Source organism: Protopterus annectens, chromosome 2.part1, assembly GCF_019279795.1.
Source record: "Protopterus annectens isolate FY-2018-M chromosome 2.part1, PAN1.0, whole genome shotgun sequence".
Classification (NCBI taxonomy): Eukaryota; Metazoa; Chordata; order Ceratodontiformes; family Protopteridae; genus Protopterus; species Protopterus annectens.
This window is the reverse complement of record NC_056729.1, coordinates 265,280,818-265,296,659: the sequence shown is the minus strand read 5'-3', so window position 1 is coordinate 265,296,659 and position 15,842 is coordinate 265,280,818.

The window sequence follows — 15,842 nt, the reverse complement described above, 5'->3', positions numbered from 1 at the left end:
TCCATTTGGCATGTACCTCACTAGACACATGCAACAGCTGGAAAGGCCACAGAGGTACCTCATGAAGAGGATCCTAGGCCTTGAACACATGTCCTACACAGACAGACTCAAAAAATTCCAGCTATTCTCTGTCTCATATCGTCTACTAAGAAGCAATTTCTGCTTGACTTACAAAGCCATGTCTGACCCAGCTCTGTTAGAAATGCTACATCTAAAGAAGTTCCAATCCCTCCACAGCACACACTCCGGAGACCTCAACCTCATTACCACAATCAACAGGACATGCTGGAGGGACAGGTTCATAACCCAGAGACTGCCCATGCTCTGGAATAGACTTACCATACATGTCAAGCAGAGCACCTCACTGGCCCTCTTTAAGAGAAATCTTGATGAGTTGATGGGAAATAGAAAGTTCGCCCCGGGGATCACTCTAGTGGCTCTACTTGATAGAGGCACTGGGAACTAACGTCGGGTGGCCTGATGCCAGGGCACTTCTATGGGCTAGGCTTGTAAAGGCTCCAGGGCTATTAGCCTAGTATGCACCTATGAACCTATATGTGTGTGTATGTATGCACAAGCACACATGCAGAAAAAAAACATGCTATATGTAGATAATTAACTACACCTGTTTCTTTTGAATGGATCTGAAAGCTCAATCTACAGAAAGCATTTTTAATGAATAGTTTTTGTGACATCCTCACTTAGTGACATGACATCACATTGATTCCTGACTTGTCAAGTTAAAAATTCAAAAATCAACTCTCTACCCTTTTGTCAGAGTTCACTACCTTAATACGTCAGTCTGCATTTCTTGAGTTGACATTGAAAATTAAAACATGAGTATTAGATTTGGATTGTCTCATTGAGTGAACTATTAACTGAGTGAATGCAAAAAGATCGAAAAGAAAAAAAAAAGCATTTTTTGCAGGGGAGCAAGTCCGCCCTGCACCCCCACATCCTCTTTATATATACCAACTCTGAGATCGCACAACAGGGGGGTAAGGGCAAATTCTCAGACCCTGCTGTACTGTGATCTTGCATGCACAGTTGCCAAAACACTGAAAAGCAAGACTGTAAGAGCATTTGCTGTTATAAGCGTTTACTCTTAATTATTGCGATCCACATTTGATATTAATATGGGTAAAATAGATAGTATAGCAACACCGCAGACTGTCACAGCACTGACAAATACTAGGAAAGATAATAAGATGTCATGAAAATTATTTTATGCCCTGAATTAGCATTGTAAAGATTTCTTGAAGGATTTTTTCTTAGGGAGGTTCTGCGACTTGAAGTGTTTCTATAATTACATTAGAACTTAAAACATCCAAACAGTACTTCTGTTCCTCTTGCTTCAAATAAAGGGGCACACCAGGGTCCAATACAGTGATCTGCCCCAGAAATCAAGTTTTATACTCAGAAAAAAGACCTGTTTGAGCAGTCTAAGCATCTTCACCTGTGACATACAGAGAGGTGAGATTCAGCTTGAAAATGACTAATTTTGGCACAAAACAAAGAGACAAGCGTCCACCCGCTTCATCTAAAACTCTCAGAGTATCCTTCCTTAAAGTGACTTCCTCTTTATTGCATGTGTCAGTACTTTTGGGCAATGACATACGATGTGATGCCTCTTTTGAGAATGCAGTTTAACAGCTGATTAACAAAAATGTTATCTTTGTTAAACAGTTTATTCTTGTTCCATGCTCCTCCCAGAGTCTGAGCCTCCCAAATTGTTCCTATCTCAACAGACAGAAGTGAGATCATCTCACAGATCTCTGGAGAAAAGTACTGCATACCTCCAAAAGACATAGAGATAGCTTAAGCAGCTACACTTAAAAATGTGCAGTCCTCAATATTTACAAATATAGCTATGTGTTTTTATCTAGCCCAACAGAACACTGTTGGCAGTCACTGAATCTTACTGCTAGCAGGTGTCTGTCAGACTGACAAGCATTTGGTATCAGCCTCCTGTGCCTACCCATTTAAATGTTTTCCAAAAAGTAAAGCTATTGATTAAGTAATTTCTCATTAACTTTCTATGCTTTCCTTCATGTGGTTATGTACAACTACCATCTTTTCACTTACTTTTATTCTACTGTATCTCTTTGCTTCCATTTAATTCTGTTGCTTGCCTGCTTTCTAGTTCTCTGGAAACCAAACACACTATGTTCGTACAAGTTCTCTCAGTGTCACAACTTGTAGTTTGGATGTTCTTCATGTTTCACTGTTGCAGTCATTTCATTTGGGTAATCCTGCTGGCTGGTTGCTCTCAGTCAGCCTGAATTCCAAAGTATTGGGTCCTGCGTCGGTTGCTGTTGCCCCTTCCCTGACGTCATGTCGTCAGGGGTATAAAAGATGCAGCCGACGCCATTTTCTTCAGTCTCTCTTGCCGCGCGGTGCCTGAAACAGAAGCAGTTCGCAAGTGCCGGTCAGCCGACTCCTGAGATTTTCGTGTTTGAGTTTCAGATCTGAAGTCTTCATTAAAAGCTAAGTACCCTGTTGCGGAAACTTTTTTCTTGCTCCAGACTGATGTCAGAAAAAGTTAATAATTGTATTTCTTGTGGGAAGCAAATACCTCATAAGGACTTTCATTCTTTCTGTATTCCTTGCCTAGGCCCTGACCATGACGTTTCTAGTTATCGGTTTTGTGGTAGATTTAACCAATGCACTATTAAGCGTCGGTACGATTTTGCATTAAGCTATTTTGGGCGCAGATTTAATTATACAATGTCGTCAGATAGCCATCCGACTACCAGAGTTCACAAAAAGCGCAAAGAAAAAGAAAAAGACAGGCAACCGAGGTCCAAAACCGACGACGAAGCTTCTTCTAAGCCAGTCGCTGGTTCACCGGTTCTCAGTGAGGTGCTTTCGCAGCCCCTGACGCCCGCTACTTTAGAGTCACAGGCCGCTACCGACTCCCATGTGGAGTCGGTCAGGCCGCTGGAAACTCAAGGTATTGGAGCCTTGGAGACTATTCCCTCAGATGGATCCAGAGCCGCTGAGCAGGTATCGGCTTCTGAGGGTGTATTCAGACCTAAACAATTATACATTAAACCGACTTCAGCTTCAAAGGCAAAGACTAAAGTACCTTTAAAGGCAAAGAAACAAGTTCACCAGCCACATGGACAGGTCTCCATGCCCAAAAAACAGATGCTCAAAATGGCCGAAGACTTAATTACCTTGATCAGGGGTTCCCATCCCCCTCCTGATAAGAGGCCTAGGCAAGAGACAGACTATGAATCTTCAGATCAGGTTTCCATTTCCTCTGATTCCTCTTCTGATCAGGAATATTCTCTCCCCCCCCCATGAGGATTTTGATGCTGAAGAATCCATTCCTTCAGCTTCTCCTCCTTAGGACTATTCCTTTAGGGAAACCTTGCATACCATGAGGGAGCATTTCCACTGGGAGAGCCAAGATTTTTCAAAATCTAAGAAGAGGCTCTGGGACTTCCTTCTACTACCTCAACACGGGCCTCTAGCTATTCCACCTGTGTTAGACATTGTAGATGATGTGTTTTCAGAGGCTAGTCTGACTCCTGACACCTTACCTCCAGCTCCTGTTAAGCCCAACAGATACTACAGGGTTCCTGACTCTCATAAATTCCTTTTCAAAAACCCTGCTGCAGACCCAGAAACTATTTCTCAGGGTCCCAAAGGGGTTAAGGTTTCCACTGCAAAAAACCCTACCCCCTCTGACGGAGATTCTAGGGCACTGGATAGATGGGGAAAAAAGATTTACACATCTGCTACCTTGGCTATAAGGGCCTTAAACTGCCAGTTTCATATGCTCAAATATCAGCAATATGTCATGACACTGCTTAAACAGAAAATGTTGGTAAATTCTGAATGTGCAGAAAACAAAGAAATGCAGGATTTATTGCATGCAGCTGAACAAGTTGGAAAGCATACTTTGCAATGTGGTTTTGATTCTCTGGAGGCCTCCTGTTACAGGTTCTGTAATTAGGAGGCATGCTTGGTTAAAGGAACAAAATCTGCCTGATGGTGTCAAAGCTAAATTATTAGATGCACCATTACAGCATGATACCTTGTTTGGTGTTAAGGCAAAAGAGGTGTTAAAGAAAATGGAGGGCAAAGCTAAATCTATGCAAACAGTGAAATATTTTTTACAAGTACAGCCACCTAGATTTAGCAGACAATGGCCTACAAAGAATTGGTCCTTTCCAGTGTCAGACAGACCTCAAAGGGGCAGATCCCAGCCGCAATGTTCGTACAGGTCTAAGCAATAGGGTGCTTCTACCTCCAAAAGTGGAGAAGACAAATCACAACAAATGGGTTCTAGACATAGTGTCACAAGGCTACAAGTTTCACTTCCATACCCTGCCAAGGGCAAACGGTTGGACAGACCTGCCAAAATATCAATGAGCAGAGGCTCAAAAACAGGTCTCATCCCTCATGGACATGGGGGCTATTCAACATGTGCCACAGCAAGAGCAGGGACAAGGATTTTACTCAAGACTGTTCTTGGTACCCAGAAAGGACAAAGCATGGAGACCAATACTGGACCTATCTATTCTAAACACTTTCCTGGATATACCAAAATTCAAGATGTTGACCTTACAGCAGCTACTGCCCATGCTGGGCAGAAAGGCTTGGCTCGTCACTTTAGACCTAAAAGAGGCATACCTGCATGTCCCAATCAGACAATCATGCAGAAGATACCTCAGATTCAAGGCAGGTTCAAAGCATTACCAATTCTCTGCACTGCCCTTTGGCTTATCTACTGCACCCAGGGTCTTCACAAAGTGCCTGGCAAAAGTAATTGCTTTCTGCAGACAAAGAGGAATACAAATATATCCTTACTTGGACGACTGCCTCATTCAAGCAGAGAACAAGGACATTCTACTACAGCATCTGGCATTTGTGAAAAGACTTTTAACATGCCTAGGGTACACAGTCAACAAAAATAAATCAAAACTAGTACCCTCTCAAGAGATAATATTCCTGGGTGCAAGCTTAAATACAACTGCCCAGATGGCTTATCTCATGCCAGACAAACAAAGGCAACTGACTACCTATTTCAAGGAAATGACAACAAAGGCCCAGTTATCTGCAAGAAAAATTTTGCAGGCTTTGGGCTTCATGGCATCCTGCATCCTACTAATTCCATATGCAAGACTGCATATGAGGAAACTTCAATGGTACCTAAAAAGTGGCTGGACACAACATTGCCACAGCCTGGAAACAATGATTACTCTCATTCCCTGCCTGCAACAGGAGTTTCGATGGTGGGCAAAGGCTTGTCACCAAAACAAGGGACAGCCATTCTCACTACCCCCTGCCAGGCAGAACCTAACAACGGATGCATCAGATTATGCCCGGGGGGCCCACATGGCAGGAAGAGGCATTCAGGGCACCTGGTCCACAAATCAAATGCATCTACATATCAATCAAAAAGAGATGCTAGCTGTTCAAAATGCCCTGACAGCCTTCAAGGACCTAATTCATCTGGGACAACTACTGATAAAGACAGACAATACCATGGTCATGTGGTACATAAACAAGCAGGGGGGCACGCATTCTTACCCCCTTTGCAGACTAGCCATGGCTTTATGGGACACAGCATTGACTTACCAAGTTCATCTGCAGGCACAATTCCTGCCAGGAAAGGACAATACTCTGGCAGACGAACTAAGCAGAAACCTCATGGATCCCCACGAGTGGCACCTGGATCCACAAGTCTTCAGTATGATAACAAAGAAATGGGGACGCCCGGACATAGATCTATTTGCCTCCCCTCACAACTATCAACTAAAAAAATTCTGCACAAGGACTTATCACAGACAAGCATGGAAAGTGGATGCCCTATCTTTCAACTGGAAAAACCTATCAGTATATGCCTTTCCTCCACTGCCTCTCCTCCCCAAGGTACTCCTAAAGGTGAGACAAGAAAAACCAAAAATGATTCTGATTGCCCCAGACTGGCCCCGCCAGTACTGGTATCCGATCTTAAGGAACTTGTCTCAATGCACAGCCTGGACCTTACCTCAAATACCTCATCTACTGTCCCAACAAAACAATCAGATTCTGCACGGCCAACTCAAGACTCTAAACCTGGCAGCATGGCAGATAATGTAGCCATACAAAGCACACCTCTCAGTAAAGCTCTGCTGGATGTCATTTTGGAAGCCAGAAGGCCTAGTACTAGAAAGTTCTATGCTGGAAAATGGAAGAGATTTTGTGCTTGGAACCAAACTCAAGGAACTGACACAGCTGTACCAAATATTCCTCAGATTTTGCAATACTTAACTGAGATGCTGGACAAAGGCCTATCTAAACCTGGCAGCATGGCAGATAATGCAGCCATACAAAGCACACCTCTTAGTAAAGCTGTGCTGGATGTCATTGTGGAAGCCAGAAGGCCTAGTACTAGAAAATTCTATGCTGGAAAATGGAAGAGATTTTGTGCTTGGAACCAAGCTCAAGGAACTGACACAGCTGTACCAAATATTCCTCATATTTTGCAATACTTAACTGAGATGTTGGACAAAGGCCTATCTAAACCTGGCAGCATGGCAGATAATGTAGCCATACAAAGCACACCTCTCAGTAAAGCTGTGCTGGATGTCATTTTGGAAGCCAGAAGGCCTAGTACTAGAAAATCCTATGCTGGAAAATGGAAGAGATTTTGTGCTTGGAACCAAACTCAAGGAACTGACACAGCTGTACCAAATATTCCTCAGATTTTGCAATACTTAACTGAGATGCTGGACAAAGGCCTATCTTTTTCATCAATTAAAATCCATGCCTCTGCCATTTCGGCTCATTACAATACAAAGCCACCACTCTTTTCTCGTCCTTTATTAAGGCAGTACCTCAGAGGAGCCAACAATTTAAGGCCTCCAAGGAGATCACCAATACCTGCATGGGACCTCAATTATGTCTTGGAAAAACTCACCCTACCTCCTTTTGAGCCAGCTGCAACTGCAGATATTAAGGTTTTATCTTGGAAAACAGCTCTGCTCCTAGCAACAACTTCTGCAAGATGAGTATCAGAGCTACAGGCTCTTATGGCTGTGGAACCCTTTATCATTTATTATCCAGACAAGGTCTCTCTGAGAACAAACCCTACATTTATGCCTAAGGTGGTATCCAGTGTAGCCCTAAACCAAACTATTCATTTGCCAACTTTTTATCCAAAACCACAGAACGAGGGGGAGAAAATCCTGCATTCTTTGGACGTACACAGACAACTTAGATTCTATTTGGACAAAACTAAAGTTTTCAGAAAAACAGAACAATTACTAGTGGCATATGCTACAGGATCACAAGGAAAAGCTATCTCCAAGCAGACTATTTCAAAGTGGATAGGTCACTGCATTAGTTTCTGCTACTCAGCATGGCAAGCCAGTGCCTAAGGGCATTAGACCACATTCAACCAGAGCTGCAGCCACTTCTGCAGCCTTTCTCAGGGGAGTACCAACCAAAGACATTTTAGAGGCTGCTACTTGGAGTTCAGTGCACACCTTTACAAAGCATTATAATCTGCCACTTTACTCTAAATCCAGAGCAGGCTTTGCCACTGCAGTTCTGCAGGGCCTCATAGCCGCTCCTAATGTTGTTTAGCTCCAGCCCCCCAACCATAGCTTTGGGACTCTACCCAAATGTAATGACTGCAACAGTGAAACACGAAGAACATAGTACAGTTGTGTATACTTACCATAAATGTAGACGTTCGAGTGTATTCACTGTTGCAGTCCAGGTTACCCACCCGCCATCCCTCTTATTTCTGCTGGAACTTATCTTTACTTCTCTGATCTATACAACCTGTGTGGTGTATTTGCTTGTAGATGAAGGTAAAGTTTATTTTGGTGCATGTATGTTTTATATATATATATATCTAGCCTACCCTTTTGGGGGCACCTGACATCTGGGGCAAGAAAAACTGAAGAAAATGGCGTCGGCTGTATCTTTTATACCCCTGACGACCTGACGTCAGGGAAGGGGTGACAGCAACCGACGCAGGACCCAAAACTTTGGAATTCAGGCCGACTGAGGGCAACAGGATTACCCAAATGTAATGACTGCAACAGTGAATACACTCGAACATCTACATTTATGGTATGTGTACACAACTGTACTTTCTGCAGCACACAGTCCTAGGTCTTTTACTTTGTAGCTTTGTTTCTACTTGTGCAGAGAGCTTAACATTTTGCCTGTCTCTCAAAAGCAGAAGTTATCATACAGTGCATGATAAGTTGGCAGCATTGATGTCTGTCGAACTTTGAAGTATAAAATACAACGGGATCAAATGAAACAATGTTTGTGCTATTTTAATTGCTATGAATAGTAGGTTTAAAATGTTACTGGGCCGTGTGTAACATTGTATTCTCCATGTAGTAAACAATGTTTTTATTAATAAAATGTGTGATATACTTCATAATGTAAGTCTACTGAGAGGTACACCTTGCCCTGCTGGTAGGTGCGCGCGCGCACACACACACACACACACACACACACACACCTCTGTCTAAAGCAGATAGAAGCGTGTGTCTTTTGGCAGGAATGTCTTTGTTTCACTCAGTTATCATGTAGATAGCTAACATGTCTTTATATATATATATATATATATATATATATATATATATATATATATATATATATACTGCTTAATTTTCAGAAATAAATGCTAGCTACAGCTGCTGATTTAAGACTTGGAAATGCTTTTTACCAGATCTCATGGTAATTCCTTAGTAGTAATGCAATACAAGAGACTAACTTTAACACATATGTATGGCTTATTATTTACCTGAGTATGTATGTATGCATGTATGTATATACTAAATGGGTAAGGGAACTGGCTCTTGGGCCCTTTTCAGCCATAAAATGAGCCAATGGCACACATATCCAGTAGAACTGATATTTTCTTGGTGCTGTAGCTTTCTTACTTTAAATGTTGCTTTTTCAAGACCAAATAACATTCTTATATCGTCTGAGTTAGTTTTAACCACTTGCAATTGTGTTTTCAGCTCCTCATCTGATGAACTATACAATTTTAAATCATCCACAAAAAGAAGTTGAGAAGTGTTTGCACTTCTTTGCTGTCTTGGAGCCAAATTGTAACCATAACCTAATCTGTTAAGTAAATAGCTTAATGGATTAAGGGCAAAACAAAAGAGCAACGGTGACAAAGAGTCACCATGGAATACCCCCCTTTGAATTTTTGTCCCTGAGATAGTAATTTGTCCTTTATCATGGCTTAGCTGAAAAGTGGTTTATCACTGTTTCATGGCTACTGTAATGTAATTGATCAATGTAGCGTGTATTGTATACATCTGTAGGCACGCCTTTATTCATGAATGTGGGATGCTGTCAAATGCTTTTTTGTAATCTATCCATGTCATACTTAAGTTTTTTACTTTTAACACTTCTCCATTATGACTTTATTTAACAACAAATGATCCTTTGTCCCATATGACCTTTTTTGTTAACCTTCTGTTCTATTGCCAGGATTGAGTTTTCTTCTAAAAGACAATGAACTCTGTCAGCATCAATTCCAGTATATACTTTATACATCGTCAGAAGGCAAATTATTGGTCTGTAGTTTTTAGGATAACTTACAAGTTCACTGTTAAGGAGGAGTTTTTGTTTTTCCTTTTGTTAACCAAGTTGGTGTCTGTTTGGGATGCACATATATCCCCTGCCCAGAAAACCACAGTGAAAAACTTCTCTAAAGCAAATTTCACACTCCTCAAAACCGAGGTGGAATCCTTCAAAGCCCCTGGGCCTGTGGAAAATACGGCCCAGACCGCAGAATCCTTTATAAACGCATTCTATGAACACCTTCAGGAATGCATGGATCATGCAATCCCAAACAAAACCAAGACCCAATCCTCCAAAGGCAGGCATCCTGTCTGGTGGACCCCAGCCATAAACAAACTATACAATAGAAGGAGGAAGCTACTACATGATAGAGCAAAATCCCAAAAAGGGAAGGCATCTCTGATCAGTATTAGCAAAAAACTACGGGCACTCATAAAATCGTCTAAGGCCAGCTTCGGGAGAAAATTGCACAGGACACTAAGGATAATCACAAGGCTTTCTTTAGTTATGCTAGAAACCTGGGTGGGAATTCCCAGATATGCTCAGAATTAGTCCAAAATGACAAAAAATACACCGAACCCACAGACATTGCCAACATCCTAGCTGACAGGTTCAGCGCAAACTTCTCCCCCCCTTCCCCACCAAAAGGGCAAATATCTATCCCAGCAGAGTGCTGCCCCCCTGACATCTCAGATGCTCAGGTAAGAGCTGCCCTCTCCAAAGCAAAAAACACAGCATCAATGGGACCAGACGGTGTCCCGGCTGCGCCCTACATGAACTCCAAGAAGAACTAAACCCAAACATAAAACTACTGTTCAATCTCAGCCTTACTACAGGATATGTACCCAAAGAGTGGCGTACAGCAACAGTGGTCCCTCTCCACAAAGGTGGTGCCTCAACGGATCCTGGAAACTATCGCACCATAAGCCTGACTAGCTTGGTCTGCAAAGCTATGGAAAGGATCATCATGGACCTCATAAATAAAGATATTGGGGACCTACAGACACTGGATCCCACCCAGTTCGGCTTTGTTAAGGGCAGATCCTGCCTCTTAAACCTGGTCGATTTCTTTGAAACATTCACCAAGGCCATTGGCGAGGGGAAGGTGGTCCACACAGCCTACCTGGACCTCGCAAAAGCCTTCGATACAATACCCCACTCGGGCATTATAGATAAGCTCACCAGCTTAAACATAAACCCCTATGTCACTAGATGGTTTGCAAACTGGCTCAAAGACAGAACCCACATGGTTAGAATTGCTGGAGCCATGTCAGACTCCAAACCAGTTACAAGTGGCATCCCACAAGGCTCAGTCCTGGGACCTCTCTTGTTCGGTATATATTTCTCGGAGGTACAGGCCAACACGGAAGGACTGTGGCTGACCAAGTTCGCAGATGACTGCAAACTGGGTGCCATAATCGACTCTCCAGCCGACACAAGCATCCTACAAAAGGGCCTCATAGAAACAGACAACTGGTGCCAGAGCCATGGCCTCAAGCTAAACGCCAAAAAGTGTATAGTCATCCCTTCGCAAAAACAAAGTGCCCACAAATTACCACATAGATGGTAATCCATTAAGTACGGAAGAAGTAATTAGGGACCTGGGGACCCAAGTTGATAGCAGTCTCTCATTCGACAACCACGTGGCCAAAGTGGTTAGAAAATCATTTTATATAGCCCACCTAATCATGAAGGGATTCACATCTAGATCAGGGGAGGTCATCGTGCCTCTTTACTCATCCCTCATCAGGCCCATAATTGAGTACAATGCCCCTTTTGGGATGTACCTTACCAGACACCTGCAGCAACTGGAAAGACCCCAAAAGTACCTCACCAAGAGGATCAAAGGGCTCAAACAGATGCCATATGCTGCCCGGTTAAAGAAACTCCAGCTCTACTCAGTGGCATACCGCCTGCTCAGAGGTGATCTGTGCCTGACGTATAAAGCCATGTCCAACCCGGAATTAATGGACATGCTGCACCTCAGAAAATCCAAATCCCATCGAGCTATGCGCTCGAGAGACTTGAACCTCAGCACTGAAATAAATAGGACATGCTGGAGGGACGGATTCATAACCCAGAGGCTCCCTTCACTCTGGAATAAAATCCCAGTCCAGGTTAGGCAGAGTCCCTCATTGACTCTCTTCAAGAGGAATCTTGATGAGTGGATAGGAGATCGTAGATTTACTCCGGGTATCACTTCTGTGTCACTGTTAGACAGATGCACAGTATACTAACCTCGAAAAAGGGCATAGCAAAATTCATTTTAAAATGGGTGGTGAAAGCCAAACACACTCTGGCTAGGCTTGTAAATGCCCTAGGGCAGATAGCCTAGTATGAACATATGAACCTATGAACCTATATATAAGTAGTTCTTACTCAGGGCTAAATCTTCATGTAAAGATGTTAATACATGTATGAGATAACACATGCAAATAAAGTAATACAAAGAAATAACTGATATTTCAAACAGTAATAAAATCTCAGCACAGAAAAACTGATTAAATGCTGGAGAATAGAAACAGTCCCTTGTAAGCATTAAAAGTTACTTTTTCCTTTCACATCCCACCCACTGAACCCAGATTCATTACACAAGTCAGTCTTCATTTTTTTTTACATTTTTCGTAGAATACATGCAGTTAAAGGCAGTTGGTTCACTTAGCCTGCTCATTTCCCTAACTGATAGATACTTGGTGGTGATATTCACCCCAACCCTGGCCCACTCACTTCAGATACACATCCCCCCTCTACTTGTAATCTAAGCTACAAACCTACAATTAATAGGCCAACTAACTATCTGCTAGTCTGTCATCTCAATATTAGAAGCATTGATAACAAGGTACATGAATTGCATGCACTTCTGGATGTCCACTCCCCTGAGATTCTCTGTTTATCTGAAACCTGGTTAAAACCTAACACTAAAGACAATGAAGTGTTACCACCTGGGTACAACATACACAGGCTGGATCGTGCTTCGAGGAAGGGGGGTGGGGTAGCTGTACTCTATAAATCTGAGTTGAATGTCACCATAGATGTAATACAACCTCCTCAGATTAATAACTCTGAGATTCTTGCCACCAAATTGCAACTTAATAAAAATAAATGCATTAATATCATCTGTATGTACATTCCCTCAGGTAACAATATATCTACATTTGAAGATATCCTGCACTGGTTATCATGTCACTACCCCCAAGAAACCCTACTACTTGGAGACTTTAACATAGACTGGGGCACCTGTTCTTTAGAATCCCCAACCACCCATATTAACCTGCATGCATTTACACAAATCATATCCACCCCTACCAGGATAGGTAAACCCAACCAAAAAGAAAGTATACTTGACTGGGTACTCATAAACAGTCACCCCCAACTGTACACCTCTGGTACCCTCCTTAATGGCCTAAGCGATCACCTTCTCACATATGTAATTAAGCACAAAACCATTAATTCCCAACAACCCTTACTCAGAAAGGTTAGAAACAATAAAAACTTTGACCCTGCCAAATTCCAACAAGAACTAAACTCATGTAATTGGTCTATTCTAAAACACCTCCCCTTAGAGGAAGCAGTAGCATACTTTAACAACAAATTCCTTGAGATCCTTGATTTGCATGCACCTGTTTGTTTAAAGAGAACCAAGGCAAAAACTACACCATGGCTTTCTATAGAGTCTAAACTCAAAATTACCCTTAGAAACAATGCATGGGCTTTATGGCGTTCTTCTAAAGACCCTCAAGATCACATTAAATACAGGCAATCCAGGAACGAAACCAAAAAATCAATTTTACAAGACAAAAAACAATACTACTGTAATTTACAGACAGTAAATCAAAATAACCCTCAGAAGTTTTGGGCAGGTTTAAATAATCTACTACATCCTGGACAAACTTCAACCCCAGTCCCTGCTGCTACTATTGATAAAACCCCTGAAGATGTTTCTGATAGTTTTAACCAATTCTTTACTGAGACAATTCAAGCCCTAGCTAGCCAACTACCTCCTAGCTCCCCAGGTCCTGAAAGTAGCACCCTAGAAACCTACTTATGCTCAGCTTCCAACCAGTCGCCACTTCACCTATCCGTACCTTGATCATAAAATTAAAACCCACTACACTTTCTGCTGATCAACTCCTGCCGAGTACCTACAAAAATCAGCTGATGCTATTGCTTACCCGTCTCAATACTAATCAATCGAACCATAGTAGAAGCTAAAATTCCCACCATCTGGAAAATATCCTATGTAATCCCACTTCACAAAGGAGGCAGCTCTACTGAATTCTCCAATTATAGGCCAATAGCTATACTCTCTCCACTTGCAAAGATTATGGAAAAATGTATTCATAGACAACTCATGCACCACCTAATCCAAAATCGCCTTATGGCAGACACTCAGCATGGCTTCCGTCCTCATCACAGCACTACTTCAGCCCTCCTAGCCTTTACTAACACCATAAACCATAATCGCAACAATAATTATATATCCTCAGCCCTCTTTTGGATCTTTCCAAGGCATTCGATATGGTTGATCACCAACTTTTAATCCACACCCTGCAAACATTCTGTCTAGATACTGGAGCCCTCAAATGGTTTCAATCCTACCTGAATGGTCGACAGCAGGCTGTCCTCTGGCAGAACAAACTCTCTAACCTTCTACCTAACACCCTCGGAGTACCACAAGGCTCTATACTAGGGCCCTTGCTGTTCTCCATCTTCATTAACGACTTTTATACTGTCATCCCAAAAGTCAGCTGTATCCAATATGCTGATGACTCTACTCTGATTTGCTCAGCCACATCTTCAGTAGAGTTATGGTCAGCTACCCAGACCACCTTTAATACAATAGAAAACTGGCTTTCTGAACATCGTCTGATCCTAAATCCCAAAAAAACTAAAATGCTGTTATTTTCACCAACACGTAGGTCTACCCTTTCACCTTTACCATAAAATCAAATGATGGCACAATAATCTCCCCTGACCCATCTACAAAACTATTAGGTGTCATCATAGACAATAATCTCAAATTTGACCTACATGTTAACCAAACTATCAAAACCATCAATAAAAAACTAGGGTCACTTTACAGAATAAAAGCCTTCCTAACCCCTCCAGCTAAAATTGCCATAGCCCGCTCTCACCTTCTTTCAACCCTTCTGTATGCATCCCCTCTACTCTCGAATTTGAACAAGACTGTCCTTAACAAACTCTCAATTTGCTACAACCACATTGCCAGGTTTGCCACTGGGCTGCTTTTAGGACACATCATTGCATCAATCTAAATCAGCTTGGTTGGCTTGAACTACCTAGCCTAATCCAGTATAACCAACTGATTATGGCCTATAAAATCCTCTATAATCCGGACAATACTCCTGCACTTAAAAATATTATCACCCGCTATAACAATCGTAGACCGCTTGGATCCTCTAACAAACCACTAATTCAGACTAGCAAAATTAATAACACAGCCGGTGATTCTCTCTTTGCAAACTCTGTAAGTAGATCCTGGAACTCTCTTCCAGCTGATATTACCTTACTTTCCACCTTAGGTCAATTTAAAACTAGACTCAAACAACATTTGTTACTTAACTGGCTATGTCAATGTATCAAGCCAGGCTAACTCGAATGTGTAAAAATCTGTTAACCAGTTTACTGTGTAATTTAATTTAATCCTGACTTGTGCTCAGGACTATCTGTAACCTGTGGAACTTGTTTAACTTGCTTACTTATGTAATCTTTGTAAATAGGCTGTTTGTAATATGTAATGCTGGTATTATGTAATGCTATATCTGCTTACCCTTGGAGCTTTTCTCCCCGGGCCTCCGCTGAAAATGGACATGCATCCAGTCGGACTATCCCGGTCAACAAATGTAAAATAAATAAAAATAAAAAATAAGCCACAGGTCTTGCTTAGGAGATGATGTCTGTTTCTCTCTCTCACACACACTCTCTCTCTCTCTCTTTTTTTTTTTCACTTTTCCATACTCTTCTCCACTCTGTTATGGACTATCAGATGTCTGTTCCATGCATTCTTATATTCCATTACAGTTTTGACCCTTCTACCTTTGGAAGAAACATTTGTCAAATAATATTTCCGTGTCTCCCCTAAACTGTCAGTCTCAAAATTCTAAAATGGTCTGTCGTATTCTCATGCATCTCTTTATCTGAATGATAGTGTCACTTAAAGTTTATGTATTTTCTTGAGCTGCTTTAAAGGTTTAATTGTGCCCTCTACTTTACCTTTTATCTTCTAGATTTTATATACTAAACACTTTTAGCCTCTCTTT